Here is a 6,000-nt window from a genome sequence, read left to right on the forward strand (position 1 = left end):
TTTGTGTTTCTGTGCCCATAACGACGTACAATACAGAGAATGTATGTCTGATCAAGTGTGGGCTGCTGTGACAGCTTTAGACATCTTGTTCTGGTTTCATACTTCTGATCGGATGTCAATGTGCAGAAGACAGGGAGGTGGGGGGAGTTATGGAGGGAGGGAGGGAGGTATGGAGGGAGGGAGGGAGACACATTACAACAATAAATCCAAAGCCACAGAGAAACATTCCCTGTCCCTTTCCATCATAGTGAAAAACATCTGACTTTATTTCAGTATCACGTTGCCGACTCACCATAGACAATATAGTTCCCAAGGAAACCCCAGGTCTTTCCTGTCCGTTTCCTTGATAGCTGAACGCAAACAACTGTTTATATGGGAGATCAAATCTGGCTGTTATATGTGGCCGTGCTATTCTCTCCCTGCTGTGTGGCCTTTGTGTTGGAGGTCACAGGTCAGAGCTGTTGTAAAACACATTTCGCCAACCAGACGTCTCACGGCTTTAGGCTGCGTCCCAAATGGCACCCTTTTTACCTGTAGTGCACACTGGTCAAAAGTAGTGCACAATATAGAGAATAGGGTGCCATTAGGGACACAGACTTGAGTTGACTTTAAGACCTTTTGGCTGACTAGCGACTGACTTGGCCTGGCTGTACATTAGATGCTCTTTGTTTTGTGCTATAATGGGGAGTTTGATTAAGGCAGGACTCAGTGGAGTCTGAGTTAATGAGACATTCCGGAAGATCTTTGATGGCAGAATGAATCTGGGTTTACGTGTATGGCACCGCATGGTACGCATGCAAACTCCTCAGTGTAAAGCCCAAGCTCTGGCAGCATCCCAAATGGATCATTATTCAACTATATAGTGCACTACTAGCGCACTATATAGTCACTATGTAGGCAATAGGGGACCATTTGGGATGAATACATACACAGACTCTGGAAACTACAGAACTAAATAGCAGCACTTTGAACCAAAACTGCACATTAGTTTTGTCATTTGTTTATCTTTGAACTTTTTCCAATTATTACTGTGAACAGTCAGCACTCATGTTCCCTTATATCACTGTCACTAGAGACAGGGAGAGGAGGGTGTGTGTGTGTGTGTGTGTGTGTGTGTGTGTGTGTGTGTGTGTGTGTGTGTGTGTGTGTGTGTGTGTGTGTGTGTGTGTGTGTGTGTGTGTGTGTGTGTGTGTGTGTGTGTGTGTGTGTGTGTGTGTGTGTGTGTGTGTGTGCGTGCGTGTGTGCATTAGGGCTCTCCCAGCCAGACAATCTTTATTAGGTGCTGTTGATACATGGTGGTGATGTCACACTTCGGATGTGAAAACATGTTGCTCTGCTAGTCCAGGTACTCTTATGAGAATATTAGACTGGAGGAGAGGATTAGACTCGAAGACAGGAGAGGAGAGGAGAGGAGAGGAGAGGAGAGGAGAGGAGAGGAGAGGAGAGGAGAGGAGAGGAGAGGAGAGGAGAGGAGAGGAGAGGAGAGGAGAGGAGAGGAGAGGAGAGGTACTGTATCACTGTACCACACTATAGAAAACTCAGATTGTGTAAAAACACAAGTTGGAACAAACACATTGAATGGAATGATAACTAGCAGCAGGCAGCCATGTCCAATACACAGTTGGCTCAGTCTCAAACATAACAAGAGCAAGGTCAGAAGGTAAGGAAACCAACACCACGCAACGATTAAAACTGTGGATAGTTAGCTATACCAAACATACAATCACACTATTTTCCTCTTTTGTCTCAGTTGATTAACGCATAGCAAAATATTTTTTATTTGACTGTGGCACATGAATGACATAATATTGCTTCTAAAGGTGAGAGTCTACACTCAACCCCAATAAAATGAGAAAATAACAACACAGACATATAACAACATATAACCGTAACGTCTAACCGTAGCATCAGCATGAGCAGACTGACCCAGAAAGTAGTTCACTAAGGTTCATCACGGGAAACATACAGCAAGAAATACTTCTGTTGTACATAGAAAGGATGTGTCCCAAATGGCACCCTATTCCCTATAGAGCCCTATGGGCCCTGGTCAAAAGTAGTGAACTAAATAGGGGAATATGCCACTAAAATACATTCAAGTGTATATAGTAGAGTAGTGTATACAGTAGACAACCTTGTGAAGTCATACTCAGCAAACACACACATATCAGGTTTACATTCCACAGCAATAATGGAGGGGGTAGTGTCCAGGAGAGGTGAGCAAGCAAGCAAGGAGAGCTGAGTTTTGAAAAGCTACACAAAGATCCAGTAGTATTTAGGGCACATCCTAAATGGCCCCCTATTCCCTTTATAGTGCACTGCTTTCGACCACGGCCCATAAGGATCCTATTCGGGACGCATCCCACTACTGACCAGGAAGCAGAGAGGTAGACTTTCCCCATCACAGAGGGAGAGCAGAAATGGAACAGTCGACTCCTACTCCATGCTCCACTCTAATCAAAAAGGAAATTAAACTACATTCCTGTAATGATGCCAACTCTCTGTAACATCTGATAGAGAGAGAGAGGAGGGAGAGAGAGAGCAAGAGTGAGAACAAGAGAGAAAGAGAGAGAGAGAGAGAGAGAGAGAGAGAGAGAGAGAGAGAGAGAGATGGGGAAAATAAGAAACAATTGTTCCAGGAGGGTTTTGGTCTCCCAATCCATTCTTCTCCACTCCTCACTCTCATCATCTTTTACTATTACTGGGGAACTGATATGGCTCCCTTTAAACTTCAGTGCATGCACACAGGCACACACGCACACATGCACACAGGCACACACACACACACATGCACACAGGCACACACATGCACACAGGCACACACACACACATGCACACAGGCACACACACACACATGCACACAGGCACACACACACACATGCACACAGGCACACACACACACATGCACACAGGCACACACACACACATGCACACAGGCACACACACACACATGCACACAGGCACACACACACACATGCACACAGGCACACACACACACACACATGCACACAGGCACACACACACACATGCACACAGGCACACACACACACATGCACACAGGCACACACACACACACATGCACACAGGCACACACACACACATGCACACAGGCACACACACACAGGCATACACACACACATGCGCACAGGCACACACATACGTACACACGCACACGTGCAGACACACACATGCACGTTTGCAGCCTGCTGTCGCTGATGGAGGCAGTAGTCTTGTAAATGGGCAGTCTGCCCGGCCGCCTCGGTCTCAGTCCCAAATGGCACCCTATTCCCTACACAGTGTACTACTTTTGAACAGAGCCTGATGGGTCCTGGTCAAAAGTAGTGCACTATAAAGGCAATAGGGTGTCATTTGGGATACCATCCAGATCAGAGCAGCAGTATGGAAGGAGATCATTTGTCTTAGCTGCTGTTGTTAGAGCGAGGGGCCCAGGCAGGCAGCTCTGCAACAGGGGCCTCTGTCTGGATCCACTCTGCTGGTCAAAAGTGAAAAACAACCCCGGATTTGGCAAGATACACATAAAAAGCATGTTATTTAAGACTCGTATTGGGACGCTTTCTATTGTCATACCCACTGGTTGCATCCCAAATGGCACACTATTCCCTATAGTGTTGTGTTTTCTCTCTTGTCATAATGTGTTTTGTTCTATATTTATTTATTTATTTTTTCTTTTGGTAGGCCATCATTGTAAATAAGAATGAGTTCTTAACTGACTTGCCTAGTTAAATAAAGGTTTACATTTTTTTTTTTTTAAATAAACTACTTATAGAATGACCAGAGTTCTGGTCAGAAATAGTGCACTATGTAGGGAATAGGGTGCCATTTGGGATTTAGACACTACATCTGGGATTTAGACACCACACAATGTTCGTTTTAAAATGTTAAAGTGTAAAAAGCACCAATTCCTAAAATCCGGGAAATAGCATGGATTTACACTCAAACATCCTACTGTGATCTGTTTCTAACAACCCAGCTGGTGTTGTTATACTGGAATACAATAACTCTGCTTAACTCTCTCTCTCTATCTGTCTTATTTCTCCTCAACTCTCTCTTTCTTTCTGTCTTATTTCTCCTCAACTCTCTCTCTCTGTCTTATTTCTCTTCAACTCTCTCTGGTATTCACTCTCTGACTGTGTTCCAGAGGTGCACTTGGGCAATGAGAAATGTGTAACACAAGATAAATATTGAAACCAATATCAGCCCTGAACAGAATGTGCGCTGCTCTCGACAAGAAGCAAGAAGCAATACAGCAAATGACCATTACAGTGGTTGCATCAGAGTGCTGCTTGTTCTTAGGGCATGTTCCAGTGTTCCAGATGTATTGATAACACTTTTCTAGATGTATCGATAACTCCAGAGAGCAGGTTCGTGGACGTGTGTGTGTGCCTAGGGGAGACTGTAGGAAAAACTGCTGAAATGCTTAGCACACACACACACACGCCACCATGCACACACACACACAACAACTTCTTTCTAATCAACTAAAGAAAATGAAGTGAATTTCATGCTTTGCCCAAATTCAATGAAGACTTAAGAACCTCAAAGAGGGACATTCTGAACCACAAATTAACGACCACACATTCACTCACACTGATTGCATTTTATTTGGCGTGTCCCTTATCTTGCAAAGCCTTCGCTTTGGTGATTATGTTGAGGCCCACGCAATGCTCTATTTTAATAGAAAGCATGTATGCACATGTATGAATGAGAGAGAGAGAGAGAGAACATGAGAAGCATTGAATTGCCTTAAAAGGGGAAAAGGGGATACCTGGTCAGTTGCACAACTGAATACATTCAACTGAAATGTGGGAATAGCAGGTTAACTGCCTTGTTCAGGGGCAGAATGACAGATTTGATCTAGCAACCTTTTGGTTACTGGCCCAACACCCTAACCACTAGGCTGCAATACAGGAAAGCATTGTCAGGTTGTCATTGGCAGCTGTTTGAACACACAATCTCCTGCTTCCGATTGACAGCTGCAGGGCTAAGGGGCTATGCAGGTGGCAGAACCAATGTGACCAGATTATTCTGCCCTCCTCTGTCCTGAACGTAGCTCGCTGGAAACTAATACCTGTCCTGAACGTAGCTAGCTGGAAACTAATACCTGTCCTGAACGTAGCTAGCTGGGAACTATTACCTTTCCTGAACGTAGCTAGCTGGAAACTATTACCTGTCCTGAACGTAGCTAGCTGGAAACTATTACCTTTCCTGAACGTAGCTAGCTGGAAACTATTACCTGTCCTGAACGTAGCTAGCTGGAAACTAATACCTGTCCTGAACGTAGCTAGCTGGAAACTATTACCTGTCCTGAACGTAGCTAGCTGGAAACTATTACCTTTCCTGAACGTAGCTAGCTGGGAACTATTACCTGTCCTGAACGTAGCTAGCTGGAATCTATTACCTGTCCTGAATGTAGCTAGCTGGGAACTATTACCTGTCCTGAACGTAGCTAGCTGGGAACTAATACCTGTCCTGAACGTAGCTAACTGGGAACTATTACCTGTCCTGAACGTAGCTAGCTGGGAACTATTACCTATCCTGAACGTAGCTAGCTGGAAACTATTACCTGTCCTGAACGTAGCTAGCTGGGAACTATTACCTGTCCTGAACGTAGCTAGCTGGAAACTATTACCTGTCCTGAACATAGCTAGCTGGGAACTATTACCTGTCCTGAACGTAGCTAGCTGGAAACTATTACCTGTCCTGAACGTAGCTAGCTGGAAACTATTACCTGTCCTGAAGGTAGCTAGCTGGAAACGACACTGCTCAAAAAAATAAAGGGAACACTTAAACAACACAATGTAACTCCAAGTCAATCACACTTCTGTGAAATCAAACTGTCCACTTAGGAAGCAACACTGATTGACAATAAATTTCACATGCTGTTGTGCAAATGGAATAGACAACAAATTATAGGCAATTAGCAAGACACCCTAGTGAAAGCACCGCCACACTATTTCTCAATATGCAATATTTTTTCATTGT

The 6,000-nt window shown here is 44.4% G+C and overlaps 1 protein-coding gene across 2 annotated transcripts in view; it reads right to left on the reverse strand.

The window, feature by feature from the left end:
* Positions 1 to 6,000, reverse strand: part of LOC118374102 (protocadherin-16) — a 217,865-nt gene that overhangs the window by 125,123 nt on the left and 86,742 nt on the right. The window lies entirely within an intron of this gene.

This window comes from Oncorhynchus keta, chromosome 18, assembly GCF_023373465.1.
Source record: "Oncorhynchus keta strain PuntledgeMale-10-30-2019 chromosome 18, Oket_V2, whole genome shotgun sequence".
NCBI lineage: Eukaryota > Metazoa > Chordata > Actinopteri > Salmoniformes > Salmonidae > Oncorhynchus > Oncorhynchus keta.